We start from the raw sequence: 24,676 nt of genomic DNA, 5'->3' as shown, positions 1-24,676 counted from the left end.
CTTTACTTATTGTCGTGTAACGAGAATAGAGCAAAGATCAATAGATGATTGAGTTTGTCAAGTCATTACAACTTTAAAAGATTAATCCATTCCACTGTTACTTCAAGAGAAATGATACTTGAAAAATCTTCAAATAACGGGTCTGCTCCCTTTTCTTTCAAGGAGTATAAGACTCGAACAATCCTTGGCAAACGTGTCTGCTCCCTATTCGTTCAAGGAGTATAAGACTCGAATAATCTTCGACAAACAGGTTCGCTCCCTATCCGTTCAAGGAGTATAGAACTCGAACAATCTTCAATAAAACGGGTCCGCTCTCTATTCCTTCAGAGAGTATAGAACTCGAAAAATCTTCAATAAACAGGTCCGCTCCCTATTCTTTCAGAGAGTATAGGACTCAGTCTTTAACAAACGTGTTCGCTCCCTATCCGTTCAGGGAGTATAGAACTCGAAAATCTTCAACAAAACGGGTCCGCTCTCTATTCCTTCAGAGAGTATAGGACTCAATCTTCAATGAACTTGTCCGCTCCCTATTCATTCAGAGAGTATATGACTCAATCTTCAACGAACTTGTCCGCTCTCTATTCATTCAGAGAGTATAGGACTCAATCTTCAACGAACTTGTCCGCTCCCTATTCATTCAGAGAGTATAGGACTCAATCTTCAACGAACTTGTCCGCTCCCTATTCATTCAGAGAGTATAGGACTCAATCTTCAACGAACTTGACTGCTCCCTATTCCTTCAGAGAGTATAGGACTCAATCTTCAACGAACGAATTTGCTTCACTACTCTTTCGTGAAGGCTTATAGATGATTTGCTTCAAAGGTCAAACCAGTTATCTTCATCTCGATGCTTTCATATCTTCAATCCTCAATTATCCTTGGGAAACCTGTAGATATTTAAGCCATCATGCGATTATGAATGCCATGATCCTACTCATGCCTAAAATGTATGCAATTATGCAATTTAATGCGTTTTCTTCTTTGAAGGAACTCTATCTCCTTTTGATCTCGATGGAACTCGGCTTCATCTTGGGCACAGAACGTTTGACCAGTTCACCCCAGTTAACAATCTCAATTCCATATCTCTCGGCTTAACAGTACCTTGACTTATTTCTTTCTTGAAACCCGTCAGTATCCCTGACCAACTTCTCGACCAATGATAACCTCCTTGGGTCATCTTTTAATGGCTGAAATTTTCTACGAACTTCAAGATCTCATTTTCCCGTAACCACACAAGCTCACATGTTTAAACCATTGTCAACTTCAGAATACCTGCATTCTCCAAAACCTTTTGCATAATAATACAAAATGATCTCATGTACTTCAAGTTAAGCCATATGTTTTAACCTTTCAAAATAAGATACTTACAAAAGGGAAACGAACAAGAAAATACATCTCTTTATTTATATAAATACAGAGAATTTTAGGCAACTAAATGGCAAACTTTTAACTGAAAACAGTAAAAGAACAAAAGAGTAGGCGTCTTCAAATATCAATAATGCAAATGCTTTTGAACTGGCACGCCGTTAGAATGTCTCGAATGTAGCTTCTGTCAAAAAGATCTCCAAAATTATGATGCTTAAGAGTATGAAACTACTTCTAAACTCCCAAATCTCTATCATTGGATGCCCTAAACCAGTATTGAATCTCATGTGCATTCAATATCTCTCCTGGTTATTTCAATCGAGACTCATTAACCTTTAGTCTTATCCCTGATCACCAACCGTCATTGTTATTATCCATATCAGGAGTTCTTTCCACTTCCAAAATTAATTCAGAACATCCACCATGCGCGAATTCTGAATTTCAAATTCAACTCAAGTCGCCCTTTGCGGGTTTTCAACTTGAGACCTCATTTGGTTCCAAGACGCCCTTTTCGGGTTTTCATCTTGAACCCTCCTTTTATTTCTCTTTTTTCATTTTTCTCTTTTTCTTCCATTTTCCATTTTTTCTCTTCTTTTTTTTCTTTTCGTTTTTTCCATCATTTTTTATTTTTTCTCATTTTTTCTTCTTTTCTCTTTTATTTCTTCTTCAAGCAAAATATCTCTTAACAGCATCGGAATTCACTGGATATGTTAATTCTGATCCGTCCATTTCAGTTAGGACTAGAGCTCCCCCAGAAAAGGCCTTCTTGACAACATAAGGTCCTTCCCAATTAGGCATCCATTTTCCCCTGTAATCTTTCTGAATAGGCAAAATCCTTTTAAGCACCAAATCTCCCTCATGGAATTCTCGAAGGCGAACTTTCTTACCATGTGCCCTTATCATACGTTTTTGGTACATCTGACCATGACAAATAGCTTTCAATCTCTTTTCTTCAATCAAATTCAACTGGTCATACCTAGCTTGGACCCATTATGCCTCATCAAGCTTTACCTCTGACAAAATTCGAAGTGAGGGAATTTCCACCTCAATAGGTAAGACAGCTTCCATCCCATAAACCAAAGAAAACGAAGTTGCCCCAGTTGAAGTCCGTACTGAAGTTCGATAAGCAAACAGAGCAAAGGGCAACTTCTCATGCCAATCCTTATAGGTCTCAGTCATTTTCTCTATAAGCCTTTTGATGTTCTTATTGGCCGCCTCTACTGCCCCATTCATCTTTGGACGATAAGTGGTGGAATTATGATGCTTTATTTTGAACTGTTTACAGACCGAGTCCATCATCTTATTATTTAAATTCAGCGCATTATCGGAGATAATCCTCTCTGGTAAACCATATCTACAAATGATCTCCTTCTTTAAAAATTTGCATATTGTAGACTGGGTAACATTTGCGTAAGAAGCCGCTTCTACCCACTTGGTGAAGTAATCTATGGCTACCAGAATGAAACGATGACCATTTGAAGCTTTGGGTGACATTTGTCCAATAACATCCATGCCCCACATTGAGAATGGCCACGGAGCTGTCATTACGTGCAACGGATGAGGAGGAGTATGTATCCTATCTCCATAAATCTGACACTTGTGACATTTTCGGGCATAATTGATACAGTCTGTTTCCATAGTTGACCAATAATACCCAAATCTCATAATCTGCCTAGCCATAATATGCCCATTAGCATGGGTACCACATATTCCCTCATGCACTTCTTCAAGAATCAATTTGGCTTCTTTCGCGTCCACACATCTTAACAAGACCTGATCCAGACTTTTCTTATATAGAGTCTCACCATCAAGCACATACCCTGATGCCATTCTTCTAATGGTTCTCTTATCATTCTCAGTGGCCTGTTCTGGATAACTCTGATACCTTATATATTGCAAGATATCATAATACCAGGGGTTTCCATCTTCTTCCTCTTCGATATTAAAACAATGGGCTGGATACTCATAAGCCTTCATTTCAATGGGCATCATATTTGAATGCTCGTTCATCTTAAACGCTGCTGCCAGTGTGGCTAAGGCATCTGCCATTTGATTCTCTTCTCTGGGGAGGTAATTGAAAGTTACTTCATCAAATTCTTCAACAAGTTCCATAACCAACTTACGATATTCTACAAGCTTAGGATCTTTTGTCTCCCATTCTCCTCTGAGTTGGTATATTACCAAAGCTGAATCTCCATACACCTTGAGCATTTTTACTTTGCGTTCAACAGCAGCTCTAAGTCCCAGAACACAAGCTTCATACTCGGCCATATTGTTTGTACAATCAAAATTAAGCCGACTGGTGAAAGGATAATGCTCTCCCTCTGGTGAGACCAAAATTGCCCCGATTCCATGTCCCAAGGCATTTTAAGCACCATCAAAGTTCAACTTCCAATATTTGCTAGTGGATGCCACTGCTTCTTCTACCGAAATAGCCATTAAATCTTCATCTGGGAAATCAAAGCTCAACGACTCATATTCTTCCGAAGCCCTGCTTGCAATGAATTCCGCTATAGCACTTCCTTTAATTGCCGTCTGGTTTACATACTGGATGTCAAATTCGGACAATAAGATCTGCCAACGAGCTAATCTTCCAGATAATGCAGGCACACCCATTAGATATTTCAAGGGATCAAGCTTGGATATAAGCCAAGTAGTATGATACAACATATATTGTCTAAGCCTTCGGGTAGCCCATACTAAAGCGCAACACAACTTTTCAACGGGTGAATATCTTGTCTCACATTCAGTGAACTTCTTACTGAGATAATAGATAGCCCTTTCTTTCTTCTCAGTTTGGTCACGTTGCCCCAGCACACACCCCATTGAATTTTCATAAACTGACAAATACAGAATCAAGGGTTTGCCTGAGATGGGTGGTGCTAAGATCGGAGTGCTCGACAAATATCCTTTCACTGCTTCAAAAGCTCTTTGACAATCCTCACTCCATTCCCCTGAGTTACTCTTGCGAAGAAGGCAGAATATGGGATCACACTTTTCCGTCAGCTGTGAAATAAACCGAGCTATATAATTTAATCTCCCCAAAAATCCTCTGACTTCTTTTTGTGTTCGTGGGGGTGGCAAGTCTTGAATAGCTTTTACTTTATCTGGGTCTATTTCAATTCCTTTTTGGCTTACTACGAATCTCAATAACTTCCCAGATGTCACCCCAAAAGTACATTTATTTGGATTGAGTTTTAACTGGCATCTTCTTAGTCTTTTAAAAAGCTTTCTCAAATTCCCAATATGTTCTTCCTCTGTCTTAGCTTTGACTATCATATCATCGACATAAACTTCTATCTCTTTATGCATCATGTCGTGAAATAACGTCACCATGGCCCTTTGATATGTTGCCCCTGCATTCTTCAGTCCAAACGGCATTACTTTATAGCAAAACGTTCCCCACATGGTAACAAATGTCGGTTTTTCCATATCTTCAGGGTTCATCTTAATTTGATTATAGCCAGAGAAACCATCCATAAAAGAGAACAAAGAATTTCCAGCAGTATTATCCACTAGAGTGTCTATATGTGGCAAAGGAAAATTATCTTTTGGACTAGCTCGGTTGAGATCCCTGTAGTCAACACACATTCGAACTTTCCCATCCTTCTTCGGTACTGGGACAATATTAGCCACCCATTCAGGATATTTGGCCACTTTAAGAAACCCGGCATCAAATTGTTTCTTCACTTCCTCTTTAATCTTGAGCAGCATCTCGGGTCTCATTCTTCTCAGTTTTTGTTGTACCGGTTTACATTCAGGCTTTATTGGTAGTTTGTGAACAACCAGTTCTGTATCTAAACCCGGCATATCTTAGTATGACCAAGCAAACACATCTTTGTATTCTTGAAGCAATTCTATCAAATCATGTCGACCTCCAATTGACAGAGTGGTACCAATCTTTATTTCTCTCTTATCCTCATCTATCCCCAAATTCAAAATCTCAGTAGGCTCTTTATGAGGTAGAATCTGCTTATCTTCATTCTCCACCATTTTCAGCAATTCAGAAGGTAGTTCACATCCTTCATCATCATCACAATCTTCGATTTCCCCTTGACATATAGACTTCTCGAAATCAATCTCCGGGTCAGATTCATTGGCATTCATATTATTGATATCTGAGCTCCTGAAAAAATAATGAAAGAGAAGATATATATACATATATAAATATGGGAGAATCTTTTCCCATATAAATAAATAGAAAGAAATAAATATATACATATATACAACAAAGAATGAATGAATGAAATGAATGGGAAAATGTTTGCCATTTGGAACTAACAGAATGCATCTTTTATTGAAAGCAAGAAAAAAACAAACAGCTTAACCCTTTACATAAAATCACCTATTGCCCCAGGGTATGAACAACAGGGAGAAAATTCCAGTGCATTACTCTGTAAAATATTTGTAAACTACAGGCAGTTCTTCCACGGTCCAATTGTTCAACACGAAGCCCGGTGATGCAGGATAAATGCCCATAGCTCTCATTTCCTCAAATTCATCATCAGTTATAACATTAATGCCTAAATCTCCCAAGGCATTCTCAACCATCACCTCGGTGTTACTTGAATCCCCTCGAAACATATGTCCCCCAGATATGAAAATGCTGCTCAACGGCGGGAAGGTCATGGGTTCCCAGCTAAGGTCTTCACCAGCCAATCTGGCCTTTCTGATTTCTTGGCCCTTCTTAATTCCCCTCATCTTATCCCTCGAAGTTGGCTGATATCCCAAACCAAATCAATCTTTTTTAGTAATAGGGCATATGGGGTTCACCGGTCCTTGTAACTGTCGACCTAAACCCTTTCCAACTTTTGCTCCTCTTCCAAGAGTCAATTTAAGCCCCATCTTGGTACAGTTTGACAATCGAGGCCTTGGTATCTTCTTGCCTTCGGCCACAAACGTAGCATTGACAAACTCCAACGATATGAAAGAACACTCGACGGCTTGCTCATCAACTTCAATATACGGAGCAGTAGTAGAAACAGAAGCAATAATGTCCTCTTCAGCATGAATACACACCAACCTTCCATCAATCACAAATTTCAGTCTCTGGTGTAATGTGGACGGAACTGCACCGGCCTGATGAATCCAAGGCCTTCCCAACAAATAATTGTACGTAGGCATAATGTCCATTACGAGAAATTCTACTTCATAAGTTGCTGGACCAATATTCAGAGGAACATCAATCTTGCCCAACACTTCTCTTTTAGTCCCATCGAAAGCTCGAACCACACTTTGACAGGTTCTCATAAGTGTACTATCTAATGGAAGCTTCTTCAGAGTCACTAAGGGCATCACATTCAAAGCTGAACCATTATCAACCAAGACCCGGGACAACACATACCCTTTACATTTAACTGTAATGTGCAAAGCCTTCTGACTACCCATCATCCCCGAAGGGATTTCATCCTCAGAAAAAGATAAAAAATTTTCAGCTTGTATATTGGAAACTAACCGATCCAACTTTTCAATGGGTAACTCTTTCGGAACAAAAGTCTGGTTCAAAACCTTTAACAGAGCATTCCTATGGACCTCTGAACTCAAAAGTAATGATAAAACAGAAATACGGGCAGGCAACTTGTGTAACTGTTCCACAACACTGTACTCACTGTGTTTCAGGAACTTCAAAAATTCTACCGCTTCACTCTCGGTTACTGGTTCATTGATAACAGGCTTATCCTCTTCTATCTGCACATCCACTTTTTTCCCTTTATCGACTGCAACCTTCTTCTCAGACTCTTTAGGTGGATTAAGAGAATAACACCTACCACTTCTAGTAAAGCGTCCTACCTCATCTACTTCCTCATTCTCCTTTGTTACATCTCCCATCTGGCAATCATATCTCCAAGGAACTTGTTTATTATCCCGATATGGGAATGGAGATGGAGGTGTAATAACCACTTTCGGGGCTACCTTCTCAACAACTCGATTTTTGGGAGTAATAATTAGGGGACAACTAGCATTGTATACCCCTTTAGACGACCCTTCTGAAGCGTAAACTTCCGCTTCCTCTTCTTCAGCAATCTCTCTAAAGAACTCAATTTCTTTACTGTCCATCATGTCTTGTACCAAAGATAGGAAGTCAGGACATTGCTGAATATTGTGTTCCTCACTGTTATGATACAGACATACCTCTCCACTGTTAAACTGTTCACCCATCAAACTGGGCTTCAACAATCCTACCTTGACCATCTGGCACCACACCCAACTCATGGGTGATATCACCTCACTAACATTTTTTGCAATTCTCTTTCCTTTCTCTTCAGTAATCGCGTTAATTCCTGCCCCTACATGGGTTGGCAACGGATTCTGAGCTATATTTGGCTGCTCACTGTCACCAAAGTTGATAACATTCCTCGTTCTCAAAGCTTGGACAACCTTCTTAAAAGCAGTACAATTCTCAATGGAATGTCCAGGGTTCCCTGCATGGTACTCACACTGAGCACTAACATCATACCATTTGGGAAAAGGAGGTTGCATTGGTGTCACGTGATACGGCGAAACCACATGTCGATCATACAAAATCTGAAATAATTCCTTATAAGTCATCGGGATGGGGTCAAATTGAGGCCTCTCTCTCCTCTGGTCCCTTGCCCCTTGTCTATTGTCATTTTGTATCGATGACCCTGCTCCTTGAGGACGGGAAACAGTGATGTTATTAGAATCGTACTGCCTCATATTACTGACTTCGCCTTCCTTTTTCCTCGTTGGTGGCCTCTTACTATACTCTCTTCCCTCGAGCTTCCCACTCTTAACAGCCATTTCAATCATTTCTCCCGCCGTAACTACATCAGCAAAACTTCGATAAGGATTACCAATAAGATGTGAGAAAAAAGGAGCCTTTAAGGTGTTGACAAAAAGCATATTTGTTTTTTCCTCTTCCAATGGCGGGTGGACTTGCACTGCTACATCTCTCCATCTTTGAGCATATTTTCTAAAACTCTCGTTAGACTTCTTTTCCATTCCTTGCAACATCATCCTGTTGGGCCTAACATCCTTTACATGTTTGTATTGCTCAAGAAATGACTTAGCTAAGTCTTTCCACGATTTAATATTAGCTCTACTCAGCTGGTTATACCATCGGATTGCCGAGCCAGTTAAGCTTTCCTGAAAGCAGTGTATCAACAATTGATCGTCCCCTATGTATCCGGTCATCTTCCTACAAAACATTGTGATATGTGCAGAGGGGCACCTGGTACCATCAAACTTTTCAAAGTCAGGAACTTTAAACTTTGGAGGCAAGACCAGATCAGGAACTAGACTTAACTCCTTTGCGTCGAATCCGTAGACACTGGTATCTTCCTTCATGGCTCTGACCTCTCTTTCTAACTGCTTCCATTTCTCTTCCAACAGATTGTTTTGGTCCTTCTTGGCTTCTTCATCAAGGTCCGAAACTTGATGATATTGATGTTCTTCCTGATACGAACTAGATCCAGGCTGTACGTTAACAGAAGCACCGACCAGATTAATGTGCACCTTCCCGACATGAACAGGGGTCACTTGAACATTCTGAGATTGTTCTGGGGTTAACCCTGGATGATGAAGTGGGTCTTCAGTTACACCTTCTGGTATAGGGCTTTTCCCATGTTCTGGATTTCTTCCTTCCAACATACTCGCAAACTTGGCAAACATCTCCTTTTGGGCATTCATCATATCTTCTTGCATTTTCTTGATATTATCTTGTAACTCCGACTGAGCCTTCTCAATTTGGGCAAGTTTGTCTTCCATAACTTTCTTCCTGGTTCTGTAGATATGCTTGGGATTTTCCAGTATTACTCTGTCACAGAGTCATTTTGTTATCGCTGATATTTATTAATGAATATGAAACATATGATTATGAATGAATAAAATGCAATGCAAAAATTAAATGCATTAAAAATGCATATGCAAAATGCAGGGTGTTGATCCCGGAACGACTCCTTAGAACAACTCTTTATATTAGAACGACGTTCAATTACAAAGTTGAAACATATCACGAATAAATTTGCACCATCTCTCCTATTTCTTGTACGTGTGCTAGCAACTCCACGATCTTCTGGTTTTCTTCAGCCTCGGGATCCAGTTCTTCAGTCACATCAGCAGCTTCCTCAGATAGAATGACCAAATATTGAGCTATTCCCCGCGCGTGGTTTAGGTAACAAGCAATAAAGTCCTCTATTTGCTTAACTCTCGCCTGAGCTCGCTCCCACCGAAAACGCCACTGTATATCCCCCTCATAAGGAACTATCGATAACTCACTTGCTTGCCTCTGAAAATCTTGAACCATGGCTTCAAGCTCACTCACTTGTTTTTTCAGACTTTCAACCTCTCCCTGGCTCGAGCTACCTTCCTTGTTTCGGTACCGTCGTAATGCAATCTCTAAACTTGGAATTTTCTCCTTCAACTTCTCATTCTGGGCTTGACTCTCTTGTAACCGCTGCTCTAAAGAATCATTTTCCTTCGATAAAATCTTAACTCGGTGCCTGCTTTGCTTGAGCTCTTCTTGACTCTCTCCGGCTACTCTTTTGAGGCTCGCCACCTCTTGCCTTAATTCGACATACTTACTCGAGCTAGAACCTACTTGAGCTTTTACCATTCGCTGATAAGTTGACCGAAGATCGTCAAAGTCTAGCCGAAGTTGCTTCTCTACTTTTTCAATTCGATCTGCTCTACTCTTCTGAATGTCAATCTCCAATCCTTTTTGATACACTTCATCTTCTAGCTTCTGCAAAGTCATTCTCCATTGTCTTCGTTCTGCTTCGAAATCGCGCTTAGCTAACTCTAATGGAGATGGCACCACTCTCAACTGTTCCTCCACCGGCTGAATATTTTCAGGATTCACCATCGGGATATTGTCATTTACTCGACCGCTTCTCCACTGCTCGTACTCTTGAGACAACTCGAGATCATAGGTAAACAAATTCACGCGACGAGTTTGCTTCCAGGCCTCAGCAACCCCTTTAACTTTACCCTTATACTGATCTCCTTTGAATGCAAAATCCGACCCTACCAAGTCCCATGTGGCTGGAATGAACTGCCTTGACCCATACTGTCTGGAAACTAGTAGCGGTGCATACCCAACAGAACCCCATATACCTGGCAAAGGAACCCAATCTCGCTCTCCACATCGGTAAAGTATATCCGAAGAGGTATTCCACGAAGCTCGCCACAAAATATCTCCATCCCTGATATCCTTGAAGATGACCATCCATTTTTCTTCGGTAAAACCCCCAGGCCACTCTTTAGAAAGAAAATCCTTCAAAGGTGAGAAACCGTCTAGAAATACTCGTCCTGGTGCTCTTTCAACATGTTTGAAATGACTCAGAATCCATACTAGCAGCAAAGGCGCACATCCTATAAAGCGTCATTCTCCATCGCGCCTACAAGAACTTAAAGACCGGAACGTCTCAGCTAGAATAGCTGGAACAGGATCCACGCGCTTGTCTAATCTTTCAAACATGTCAACAACTGATACGTCTACATATCCTAACACTTTTGGAAAAATAACAAGCCCATAAATCCCTAAAGCAAACAAGTCAAGCTTCTTTCTCTTATCAGGATGATGAGCAATTACTTCTTTCAGAGCAGCCCAAGAGATGCACTCACTGTCTCCCTTCTTCTTAATGTTTCTGATTACCCAATCTTCACTCATTCCGATCATCAATAGTAATTTCTTCTTAAATGAAGGAGTGACTGGCAGCTTGGTATATATTCTATCTATCTGGGACCTCGGACAACGGACCAATACTTGATACTCCTCTATTGTTGGTGTCAGGTCTACTCTACCAAATGTGAAACAGCTATAAGCCGGATTCCAGAACTGCGCCAATGCTCTAAACAGATTTCTGTCAATAGGAACATCCAGAAGATAATGAATATCGCCGTACAACTGATAAAACATCTCCTTATCGGCTGCTTCCCATCTTTCCCATATCTCCTTTAGCTCACTTAGATCATTCTGACGCACGTTGACGTGAGTATAACCGAATAACTCTGATACGTATCCAGGCATCACGCTGTCTCCATTGGTCAATTGGGACTGTTCCGACCACCTCAGAACATCTGCATTGCCCTCAACCTCTTTCTGAACCGTTCGTTCCATATTACTGGCCTTCTATATGGACATCGACCCCAAATCAACACCATGTAATGGACAATGCAATGCAAAACAGAAAAGAAACAAGGCAAAAACAACAAAAGATCGGTTAGTAAACATGAAGCAATTAAGTCAGGATAATAATTTATTCAAAAATCCTACCCACATATGCTAACTACCCAATCATGCTTTATCAGATCCTACCCAACATGATATCTACCCCCATGCTTTGTTATCCACAAAAAGAAATCCTAACCGCATGATATCTAATTCACATGCTTATTCAAAAATAAACCTAACCGCATGATACCTAGTTCGCATGCATTTATTCGAGAAAAAAAACGAAAATAAATGACTCAAAAAAAGCTTTTCCTTGTGTACCCTCCTCACGGGATTCTTAAGATTCGGGTTTGGTTCAACCTAAGTTCGGGCTCTACGTTCACTATATGCCGGGTTAGGTTCTAAAGCAATAGGTTCTCGAATTGTCCTTGCCAGTGCCCCCTTGGGCTGCCGAACCCTCAATCCTGGCCCATCACAGGCTTTAGGGGATCGAGTTCAATTTCGAGGGAACACACCTCCTTATTTCCATGCGGAGGTGATTACCATCACGAGGACCATAAGGCGTGAGCTCCAGGAGCGATCCACTATCCCATGCGGAGGTGAAAACCACACGAGGGCATAGTCTCTCACTCCTACTTAAATAGGACGGAGCGGGGTTTTAGCTCATGTTATGATAATGCAGATGTGCAGTGTGTGAAGAAAAGCGAAAAAACAATCAATAAAAACACTCAAAATCAATTTCTAAAACAAACAATTATTCTGAAATCATTAGCAAACAGATCAGTACAACTATTTAATTGTCAATCAAAAAAAATCAAAATACAAACAAAACTTATTAAAAACCAAACAAGGGATCAAAAATCAAATTAAAACGAATTTGTAATTTTCAATTGCAAAGACAATTAATTAATCGACTATCGGCTTGACTCTCTAAAAAAATTCCCCAGCGGAGTCGCCAAGCTGTCGAAACGATTTTTTCTTGACGGGTGAAAAAAGGTGAGATTTTGAAAATCACATTATTTCTTAATTGTCCCTTTTTAATTTAAAAACAAATGCGATTTAAAAACCTCTCGTTTCGAAAAATTTTGAATTTCCTTTACGATCGAAAAATACGGTTCGAAGAGTCGCCACCAATCTTTGATTAGGGTGTGATTGGACACCCAAAATTCTTTGCCATTTTAAATAAAAATAATTTAATTAAAAACAAATTGAGGTCTGCATGATCAAAATCCGAGTTCGGGAGTCGATTACGTTTGGGGAAGGATTAGCACCCCCACAACGCCCTAAATCGGTACCTAGTCGATTAATTAACGTCTTTGCAATGAACTTTACAAATTCGAATTTATTTTGATTTTTGATCTCATAAAACAAAGATATAAATTTAAAAACATTCAAAAGCACTCAAACAAATTAAATTAAAATTACCAAGTCATTTTAGAAAGATAAAGAATGTTCGATTATTTACAAATATCGAGACCAGATCTTAAAGATATAACAACCTTTTCTCGATATATTTAAATAAACGAACATTTCTTTTCTCTCGTTCCCAAATTTTAGAGTGATGGATCAATTTTTATGTTCACTTTCGGGATACACTTTTATTTTAAAATCATTAAAAGCGGACCTCAAATCAGTTATGACTGCCCACTTCAACAATTTTAAATTAAAAGGGTATTACCTTATTCCGATTATGTAATAGGTCGAGTTATGCAATAAGACTATCATGCAAATTATACCAAAATGATGTCATGTAAAGACAAAATTAACTAAAATATGCCATGCATTCAAACAAACTTCTAACTCCTATAGATCAAAAAAACAATAAAATTCATATGTATTTACGACACTAACATACATTAGAATAAAACAATATATACAATAAAACATGCTATTAATAACTCGATTTCACATTCAAAATTACCATGAAGGACCATAATAAAATAAAATTAAACTAAGCATGCAAAGTAGGAATAAACAACTAACTTAAAACAAATCTAAGAATGGACTATGTTAAAATAAATTTAAATTTAAAGAATTAATTAAAAAAAAGTCTAAATTATGACTAAATTAAATCTATGGACGAAAATAAAAATATAACATAATTACATACCAAACGTAAAAATACAAGATATTAACTTGAATAAATAATGGGGTCAAAATAGAACTTTTTAAAGTAATGAGCCAGAATCACAATCATTGCAAAATTCAATAAACACACAAAATGGACTAAAATAGAACATGCAAAACTAGAAGACCGAATATGCAAACAAGAGAAAATAAATACCCTAGCATTTAGGACTAAAATCAAATGTGCATAAAAGTTAAAGACCAAATTACAAAGCAAACAATACTCGGCTTCAGGACTAAAATGGAAATCAACAGCATACGCAGTGACCTTAAAGAAATTATCCCTAAAAATATATAAAACCTATTTTAAACTAAACCTAACCCTCATTCTTCATATTTTCTTCTTCCTCACAGCCGCAATGCTCCCTTCTTCTCCCTCTCCCTGCGCAGTTCTCACTTCTAAACTCACAAACTCACACAGCCATCTCTCGACCACTCATCTCCTTGAACCACCAACGCTCCCAACCGTTCCTCCTTCCCACTCTCTCTTCAAACGACACCTTCAAGAAACTCCAACAGTGAAGCCCAGACAATGGTAAACTCACTGCTCCCGCTCGACCCCGGAGACTAAAGACAGAACAAACACCAAACCTAAGGTAAAACGACCCTCTTCCCTCTTCTATTTTGTTCTCTTGTAGTTTATTTTATTAATGTATGTTCTGAAATTTCTAACTGTTTTCAAAATAAAGACATACATATATTAAACTGGAAATCGAAATAAGGATGGAAAATACCAAAAAAAACTGCTCCTTGCTTTCAATTGCTTCTTGGATTTCAATACAATGTGAGTGAAACTCTAATTGCAATGGATGTTTTTTTCGAAGAGTTCTGTTCACTGTGGTTGATGAACGCTTTTTGTTTTTAATTGTTGCTTGAATCCTCTGTTGGAATTGCTCTCTGGTTACTGCTGATGATCTCTGCTCACCTCCTCCTTGGTTAATTTTTTTTTGCCCTCTCTTTCTGTTCTTTTCTTTTTTTCTGAATGGCCCCCCCGTATGCTTCTTTTTTTCCTTATAATCCTCTGTTCTGTTCCCGTGAAGTCTCCCCTTTCTGATGGTTTCCAGTAGTTAAAAAAAAAAAACTGACCTCCCCTGTTCTTTTTTTGCGTGTCCCACGTTTCTGGTAGTTAATTGAAAACTGATACTTTACGGTTTTCTTGACTGCTCAACATATCTCTCTCTATTGCTAACGGTTCCCTCACGCTTGTGCTGCCTTGGTTATTATCTTTGTTTGCAGTCCTTTCATTTTCAGTTGGCAAACCGTTCATGCAGAGGCTGGGAAACATTGTTGCTGGAAGCTGAGCTCGGTTCCTAGTTGTTGGGCTGCCAGTTTAGTTTTGATCTCCCACCAATTGAGCACTTTGAGTTGGACCGGACAAATCAAGCATCTACAAGACCTTTTGATATGCGTTATATAAGAGGTATGGGAAACTGATTTTCCTTTTGTCTTTCTAATTATTCAATCTATCATTCTGGGTTAATTTTTTTGATTATTTAATTGTGGAATGCTATGAATAATGAGTAGCTTGTCAGAATTTAAACTTCACCAATAAATGCACATGAGAATCGGTCGCTGTTTCTGTTTTTGATTCGCCCCCGGTCTATGAATTTCGATTTTAATAATATATTATTCTGTTCTTTTATGTCTATTAATGATGAAAGCAATTAGAAATTTTCCTAGTCAAGTTTTATTGTCAGTTTAACTTACACTGAAATAAATATATTAAAAACTCAATGAATTATGTTTCACACTGTTTCAAACTAATTTGCCTGGTCCGCAGCTGAAACATTGTTACAAGTATTCTTTGAGTTTTTCCTTTTTAAACTAACAATGGAATTTGACCTGGAAAAATCCAATTGCTTTCTCATTATAATATTTCTCTGCCATGGTGACTTTTTTTTAAGGGCTGTCAAATGATTATTAGATGCTTTGCTTTTTATGGAAAGCTACTTCATCATTATAATATTTTCTCTGCCATGGTGACATGGAAAATGTTATATTTTGTGCAGTGCTGAGGTTAAAAAAATGGCAATGAATTAGATTCTATGTATATTGTTTAAATCATTTTATTTTGAAGTGTCTCACTGGGTTACTACTTGCCTTGTATCAGTTGATTTACCCCCATGGTTCTCTTCAATGTCGATAGCATTGAAGTCAAGTGTCAATCTTGTAAGTATGGTTGTCCAAGTTAATTAGTCTTTTACTTTTATCAGGTTTCTGTTTTATTTTTTTCTGGCTATGCTGAATTGCTGATTCTGAATTCTTTTGTTTGTTCATAATACATTTCTACTCTTTATTGAGACAAATCATGGAAAAAATCACATTTCTAATCACTGATTTCTTTAGTCTAAACTTGTTTTAGTTTCCCCACTCCTCTTGCTCATCTCTTTGCCGATGCTTCAAAAATGCTTCCAGGATATTAACAGCATTGAAAAAATTCGTAAAATGTGCTGCCGATTATGTGCTTCAGATATGGCAGCCTCCCATTACCATTTCAATGGAAGGTATCCTGCAAGCAAACATCAAATACAATGAGTTGACGAATGAGCAGGTTGCTTTCATTATCAAATGTATTTTATATTGAAGAAATGTCATCCCTTATGTTCTTAAAAATCTTGTTGTGTCATGTAGTTTGTTCAACTGAATTATTAGGTGAGTATTACTACATCATCCATTTGGCAATTTTTAACCCACAATCAGGGGTGGGGGGGTAAAATGTTTAATTTGGAACATAGGTTATTCCCATCCTATTTTCTTTTATATTATTATTAGAAATTCAACTGTAGGCATTATAACTTGAAGTTTGCTGTTCAGATATCTGCCGGGGTTTTGTATTTGGTCTTTTCAATGGGTTTGGGCCTTCAAGAACACAATTGAAGATGGTAAATGACTAGCTCCATTATTTGTACCTTATTCATCACTTGATCTATTGTGTTATTGGCTTCATAGTTGCGTCTACTACTTGTAATCAGTTCTCCCCTCATCTGGTTAAGCATTTTACCGTCGATTATATATATGTGATGTGTAATTCACTTCTGAATAAAATAACCATGTTCATAGATGGATATTCTGATTTTAAGATCTCAACAATTGAAACTTGTTAGTTGGTTTCTATAAAGACATATCTAGACCAGCTTTTGATCCCATATAACAAAGTTTCTTCTCAAAATGTATTTCTCGCTTGCATTTAGGCTTGTGGAAATCTTATGAAAATCAAAACCCTGTTTGAGAATTTGCTTTTGTTCCTATTCATCTCATTGTTGTTCTTCACTGTCAATTTATCCTCTTCTAGGAGAGTTTCAAGATGTTTGTACCATATGTTTAACAAAGAAATTGAATTTACGGCTATGCTCTGGATTGCAGATAGTTCGGAGCCCTGCTTACTCTTTTTGCAGCCATATAAGCGTGGAAGGATGTACCACCTCATTAATGCAAGGACAGTACTGCAACCAAACTATTGAAATCTTGTGGTCGATCTGGTAACGGTTCAAGAAGTGGTTCAGTACCTGGCTTCAATCAAGCATGGTTACATGCAGGAACAATTTTGAGACCTCTTGCCTCGGGGATGGAGAAATGAAAATCTACGCCATAGAGAGACCACAGTTAGCCGAATCCTTAACACTTTCAATACAAAATCCAAGGCCCCTGAACAGTACTGAGAATAGTAGCAGAGTTGACTTAATGTGCTTTGCTCGTTTTGGTGCAATGGCGTCAGCTACCCTACACGACTATTCTGGTAACTTAAACCATCCCCTCTGGTTATTCGCTTCCCAAAGGTTGGTCTCTGGTTTTTCTATTCTAGCCCTTATCTTTCAATGGAAGTTGGAGGGCTCCCAGTAATGTTTCAAATGTTTGCTATTCCCTGGAACTGCAAGAGCTTGAATGTCCTTCGGGAAAGGCTGGACCAAACTGTTCATCCGAAAGATACATGCTTCAGGTGGGCATTGTTAACATATATTTATCTTATGTATCACTTCTTTACAGGTTTATCTTAGTATCATTCTTTACAGGTTTCTTCGATTTTTATTTTTTTCATTATGCTTGGTGTTTGTCAGTAAGTTTTTAGTTCTATATTCTGATCCTATTAGATAATATCTGCCTATTTGAAATTAAGTGCCTTAGATAATATGTAGCCATACACTTCCTTTAGTTGTGAGATAATATGTAGCAATATAAGTTTACACATTAATAATAATTTCTTTACAGGTTTTAACATATTCGCATATTTTTGTTGTAGTTATGTTATTTTTTATCAAATTGTTTTAATTAATTTCCATATTTTCATGATATTTTAGTTCCTTTTTAACTTATGTTTGCATCTCTCTTTCCTTCTATTGATGCTTGAAGAAACTCATTCGCAGGATTATTTATTGACGATCTGAGAATGGTTGTCTGCAGACGGTTGCAGGAAATATTCTGCCCCTTATGAATCCTATTATTTGCCAGATGGTGAGAACCAGATGTCAGATGCTACCGATTTTCAGCTCGAGCCCCTTTTAAGCAACTACTCAGTTGGAGGACTAGATACTTGGACATATTTTCTTCTAAATGTTCCTCCAGGTGCAGCTGGTGGAAATCTCCATGCCCGGCTAATGTCAGATAGAAGGATAATACGAAATATATGTTAGAAATGGTGGATTGCCATCACTTGTGAACTGGGACTATTATTATGTACATGAGAAAAACAATAGTAACTCCATGTTTTTTGAATTATACAATTCAAGTGATAAAAAGGTCGAATTTTACATCTTATGTTAGAGAAGGAATCTGGACTATTGCATTAAGGCATCTAAACGGAACTGTGGCATTTCGATGGCTGGATACTATGTCTATTTCACTTGAAGATGCCCAAAAAGATGCTCCCATCATGGTGATTGCAATTCTGCTCTTGATGTGGACTTCATACAGGTATTACATTTTTCTGTCATCTTTTTTTTTTCTACACACGCACATATTTCTAATTTCCCATTTTTATAAATATTTGTTTCTCAGCTTTTGCACTTGTGATCGGAACCATGGAGGTTTTGACTGTAGCATGAGATTGTATCATATCAGGTAAATGCCTTTTAGGAGTTGAATGCATATAGATGCCATTCCTGCCACATGTTTCATCAACATTATTGTTTATGGTTTCAATGTTGTTATTTATTATAAATATCCTAGGAGTTATTTTAGTTGCAGGCATGATTAATATTACTTTGGATTTTCTAGATTATTGGTTGTAATAAAAATTATTATTTTGTTATTCATCATCTCCTTCCTTCGAAATTTTGCTTCTATCACATCTGCTTGGAAACTGATGCAGGGCACGTATGGCGATCTATTGCTCTAATCACATCTAATATAGCCGCTTTGCTTCCTTCTTTCTGGTCTCTCCACCAGAGGGTAAAGCTCCATTTTTTTCATGGATTCACTTGAAGATGTTTCTGAATGATAGCAAAGGGTGCTAACCTTTTGTGATGAAAAATCAGAGGTTCCTCTAAATTTTCCAACCATGTCAATGTCAGACCTAACCATCAATCATGATTCTGTATTTAGTTAAAAGAAACTTAATTCCTCGTTTATATGTAGGCATTTGCAGAATGGGTGATCTACACATCGAGTGGAATAGCAAGTGCTTTATATCATGCATGTGATTCGGGTACCTGGTGTGCATTCTCCTTTGGTGTTTGCAGGTATATGTTGATTTATTTTCTAAAAAGGGTGACGTTATTGGCAATCAAAAAACTTGGAAAAATCATATTGGAATCCATATGCAAAACAAAAATCCAACTTATATAACACGTAGCACCTCTATTTGTCTTTCGTTGTCGCTACAGTTCTGTTATCCTATTTCCCGTTACAAGTTTGAACTAATATGACTAGTAATTTCGGAAATGTTTCAGTTATGGACTTTTGGCTCTCTTTCATGGCTGTAGTGACCACCTTTGTATACCTCACAACAATTGATGAAACCCTTAAAAGGGCAATCCACTCAGCTGCAGCTATCATTACTTCCCTGATGGCTGTAACAAAGGCAACCAGGTATAGGATCTGGCGACATTTATGTTAATCTCAATTTATGACCCTGTTCTAGCAGCTACGGAAGGTATTTGACCAAACTAAGCTGTGCAGCACATTCAGTATTATCCTCGTGCTGGCAATCGGGGCAATTGGTCTTCTTCTTGGGTGGTTGATAGAGTTCTCTACCAAATATAGACCGCTTTCCTATTCAATGAGTTTATGTTTGAACAGGCTCGAAAGGTGAGTTTCTTTTCTGTACCATCATGATTCATGAAGTACTCAGGGTTTTGTATGGCAGTGCATAAACCGCCTTTAGTACAGTAAGAATCGAACTTTTTTGTCGTTTTATTTTTTATTTTGCTATGCCTCGGCCTGGTCAAGGGACTGTTACTGTTATCGGGATTTAGCATCTAGTATTTAAGTTCAAGATTTCACCTGAAAGCTTCTAAGATACACAGGAAGCAATGCTTTGTCATTAGAGAAACATGACCCCCTAGAAGCACATCCTGTTAGATATATTGCAGATTCACGCAAAGATAATGCATTATTTAGATGAATTGTTAAACTTGCTCTTCTAAGAAATCTATGTAATTTTAACTGTAGATGGCCGAGGAGAGAATGGCCGCTGAATATTGTGAACACCGTAAAGAAACAATCGTTTGGATTTCATGTTCGCTGGTTTTATTGGATTAGCCATGGCGGTACTAAGCTGGAACCTCGAAAGCATTGAAACTTACTGGATTTGGCACAGGTTGGAATTCTTTCCCTTTTCTGTATATAAAATTGTTTTCATCTCTCTGACTCTCGCTCTCTCGCATTCGATTGTAAATTTTCGTGCAGTATTTGGCATCTCACCATATATTCGTGTTCTTTCTTTCTTCGTTCGCTCAAAAGTAACCACCATAAATAGCAAATACGAAACACCGACCAACAGAAACTACCAGTTAACTCGTCAGGTTCTTGCTCTCGAGGTGCATAGGAAGAGGCAAGAATTCTCATAGAATTGAAGTTCAAATGAGAATGAAATAAGTTCTTTTCTAGACATGTAGGGTAGCATCTTCATCTTCCAAGATTATATTCTCTTTTGTAAATAATGTATACCCCAACAGGTAGGGTGAAGAGCTGTGACCTTTTTAGACTTTAGAGAAAGCAGATCAAAATGAACAGATGCAGGTATTTCCATTTTCCATCATGTAATTGTAAACAGTATTTGGGCTATTTTCAATAATTTTCATGATTATTTTTTATTTGTCAATATGATATATTCGGTACTCTAGATGGAGGGGTATATCTTCTAAATATATAAAAATAATAAAATATATACAAATATTAGGTACACCGTTTTAAATAAATCAAAATTCCCTTGAAGGCCTATGAAATCATTTCTGTTTTCTTCACTAGACAATTTTTATGTAACATTAAAAAAGCACTGATACAAGCAGACAACAGGACTTGTACAAGGCTCTCTGCAAATCATACCTGGGTTTATTGTTCTTCAACTGAGACACTCCTTTGAGAAGAAGATGAAAGAGAGCGAAAGTCTAAAGCTGATTGTTCTCTGTAATCCTTACGGATGCTTCATAACACCTCCCCACAACTCCTCGTACTCGGCTGACTCTGCCTATGGGGAGCCAGGCATTGTAAGGCTAGCTCGAGAATCTTTTCAAGCGCTAAATTAGTTCTGGCAGGCGGTTCTAGACAAGGGTCCAAAACTGAAATGGCATCACCATCAGTGAACTTCATTGCCTGCAATTGAAAAAACACGTAGGTATCGGTAACTATCATGTCACTACAAAAACTTTTTGTTCATTTTAAAAGTAGAGGATCAAAATGCACTCTTTAGTCTTTACTATAACGCAAGGATCTATAGAGTAGCTTAACCGATAGAAAGGGATGAACAAATAAAGTAAGAAAGGAAAAGAATTTCAATGCATACCCATCTTGGCGTTATCCGCTCCTTGAGTTCCTTTTTAGATTCAATGGGGCGTCTGCCTGTGACTAGTTCAACTAATAATACTCCAAATGAATAAACATCACTCTTTTCTGTAAGTTGATAGGTCCTGAGGTATTCCGGGTCCAGGTAGCCGGCGGTTCCTTTAACCTGGGTCGACACATGGGTTGCACCGGAGTCCGTATCGGCAGCCAGCCTAGCCGAAGTCGGCAACCTTGGCTCGAAGCTTTTCGGTAAGGAGAATGTAGGAAGACTTTATGTCTCTGTGGATAATTGGGTGATCTACACAAAATTCAGTTCCATGATCTAATTAAATTCTCCCAAAGAACATCAAATCACTAGTATTTGAAACCCCAAAAAACAAAAACAAAAGCAAGCCTGTATACATATGAAGATAGGTGATTGCATGGGCAACATCAATGGCTATATCAAGCCGTGCAGCAAAGTCAAGTTCTTTCCCATGAACACCTGCAACAAAATTTTCTCAAGTTTTTGATCATTGAAGTCTCAAAATATTCCAGCAAAAGAAGAAGAAGAAGAAGACAACAATACTCACCATTCAAGAGCTCCCTAAGAGTTCCATTGGGGACATACTCCACAACCAATATTCTTCATCTCCATGCTCTAAATACCCATAAATTTAACCAAATTCAGATGTTCCACTTGTGCTAATGTAGTTACTTCACTTTGGAACTCCGCACCCAAATGCTTATCATACACACTCTACAAAAACAATCCCACCATTTTTTATCAAAAAATCAAAAGAAGAAACCATGTTAAAGTAACTTGATTGTTCGAAATCCGTACACTTTTAGCACTTTTGATAGCAACAAGGGTTCCATCATCAAGCCTTCCCTTGTAAACTGTTCCGAATCCGCCCTGCCCGACCCTGAAAGCTGGCGAGAAGTTCCTCGTGGCCTTGAGAATTTCGTCCATCGTGAATTCCATGTTCCCAGGCCCTCTCCTTTCGTGCATTCGAATAAATCCCTCCCCGTCTCCCGCTACTTGTTCTTGACATTTCCGATGAAACTACGAGTTAAACAAATTAAGCTTAAGTCGCATAGTTTAACCTCGTTGTTTCTTTTATGTTACTTGCTTATTGGAAGGTCGTTTGAACAATGTGGATTTCAGTGTGAATGAAATATTGAATACTTAACTTATGACTAATTCAAAAACTAACCTTGCATTCTTTGTAAAACCGATCAAATAGAAAATTTTGGGTTTTTGGTTCAACACGAAACTTATAACAAGTAATTAGTAGCAGAGCCTGATTGCAGGGAAGTTGTTTGGTTGTCGAGAAATTTAGCACCGGTAAGAAAAAAAGTCCAAGGACAACATTCAAATATATAAAAAAAAAACTAAAAGATCTTCAAATAACACGCGAAAACTGGATTTTTATTGTTTTCTCGGATCCGAGGATCGAAACTCGGACTCTGCAAAAGTTTTGTACCTTTGTATGTCATCATCGTTTAAACTAAAAAGAGAAACAGGACATACCAGAAGGGCCTCCAAACTCATTGGAAACTATTATTCTTCCTTCCAGCTGTCTCCGGCGGCGTAAAACACGCGATAAAGCTCCAGCAATGGACCGAAGCAACTGTGGATTCCGACCTGAATCAGGTTTCTGATAGGTGGTGCAGAGTAGGAAGAAACGTTAGGAGAGTTAGCAAATCGGTCCGGCGTTGATCGAGGGCCGGAGTTAGGATTCCGGCTTCTTGAGCTGCTGGTAGAGCCGGTCATCGCGAAAAACAAGACGATAAAAAATATATATATATATATAATTGTATACGTAATGACTTGGTAATGGCGGGTAGTTGATAGGATGGAGATAGTATTAAAGAGACGACTTCTTTTTGAATTAATTATTGTACAAAAGTAGGTTACGCTAACGAGCGCCGTGTATGTTCAGTTTGCTTAATAGAACTTCACTTGGAGGCCGCATCACAAGGAGCCCAAAACTACTTGGTTGACGTTTTGGGACTTTCTCCATCCATTTAGACTGGTCTATTCCATTAAGATGAAGAATTTAATACGATTATGGAAAGAAGATCACTTGGTTAATGCATGATCCTTCATATTCTTTCTATAATCCTTGTAATCTTCTATTTAAGGCTTATGCTCAATAGCTTGATGTATTTTTCTTAGATAGAGAGATTGTGTATATATGATTCCCCTAGATTGTGGGATTGTATAGATCTAGACCGTCGATGTACTTAGATTTTAGTCGTTCATTGAGGAGAGCTTTCACTATAAATAGAGGCTTCTCCTCCTCATTTGTACTCATTTCTTAATTTTGAGAAATCACAGAACATTCTCTCAAACTCTCTCTTGTCTTTGTGCTTGTGCTTGCTAAGTTCTCTTATTTCTTTGCTTTCGTGGGAATCCTAAGCATTTCTGTTTGGATTGTTTTCAGGCTGACTTAGCAGCTATCACAAAGAAAGCGACTGAGGCCGCACGTTCTAATCGTTGAAGTTTCAAGGGCATGACACTGATAACAAATGATACTGATAACAAATGATACTTTATTAGTAAGATTACAAATGAATAATTTAAATTTAAAAAGTTATAAATGGATCGTTTTATTTATTGTAACAAATAAATCATGATGTAGTTTGAATATTTGTTTGTAACTTTTTTTTTGAATACCTAGTATCTTTTCATCCATTTTTAAAACATTTTATTGTTCAATTTTTTTTATAACATTTTGACGATAAAAAGGGAAAAATTACATTTAATCCATGAGTTTGACATTGTATTCTCAATTTATTAAGCATATCAGTCTTAAATTTGATATCTTTTTTCAATTTTTAGTCATATATGGTTTTTTATAGATTTCATTAAATATTTTTAAATATTTGATATAATATTTTTATAATTTATATTTTTCTCCATTCATAAATTAAAATATAATAAATATTTAAACATGTTTGATCTCATATCATATTTTTTTTATATTATATCAACGATAACGTCAACCAAATTAAATTTAATAGATAATTTTGTTAAAATTTAAATATAATAAGAAAAGTACACTACAATTAGACGTGTTTCAATATAATAAAAGTTAATATATAAATTTTATACATATGAAGATA

The 24,676-nt window shown here is 37.8% G+C and overlaps 1 long non-coding RNA gene and 2 pseudogenes across 1 annotated transcript; 2 read left to right on the top strand and 1 right to left on the bottom strand.

Moving 5' to 3' along the window:
* The first annotated feature begins 15,020 nt into the window (after positions 1-15,020).
* Positions 15,021-16,119, top strand: LOC120135990. The gene is made up of 3 exons (XR_005517297.1): positions 15,021-15,047; positions 15,738-15,796; positions 16,043-16,119. It is a non-coding gene; the product is annotated as an uncharacterized LOC120135990 (long non-coding RNA).
* Positions 16,120-17,416: 1,297 nt separating this feature from the next.
* LOC120135939 lies at positions 17,417-20,360 on the top strand (annotated as a pseudogene).
* A 611-nt stretch (positions 20,361-20,971) lies between these two features.
* LOC120135958 lies at positions 20,972-23,321 on the bottom strand (annotated as a pseudogene).
* Between the last annotated feature and the right edge of the window lie 1,355 nt (positions 23,322-24,676).

This window comes from Hibiscus syriacus, unplaced genomic scaffold (genome assembly GCF_006381635.1).
Source record: "Hibiscus syriacus cultivar Baekdansim isolate YM2019G1 unplaced genomic scaffold, ASM638163v2 tig00110621_pilon, whole genome shotgun sequence".
Taxonomy (NCBI): Eukaryota; Viridiplantae; Streptophyta; class Magnoliopsida; order Malvales; family Malvaceae; genus Hibiscus; species Hibiscus syriacus.
Note: the sequence above shows the minus strand (reverse complement) of the source record. Positions and strands in the feature narration are given on the sequence as shown.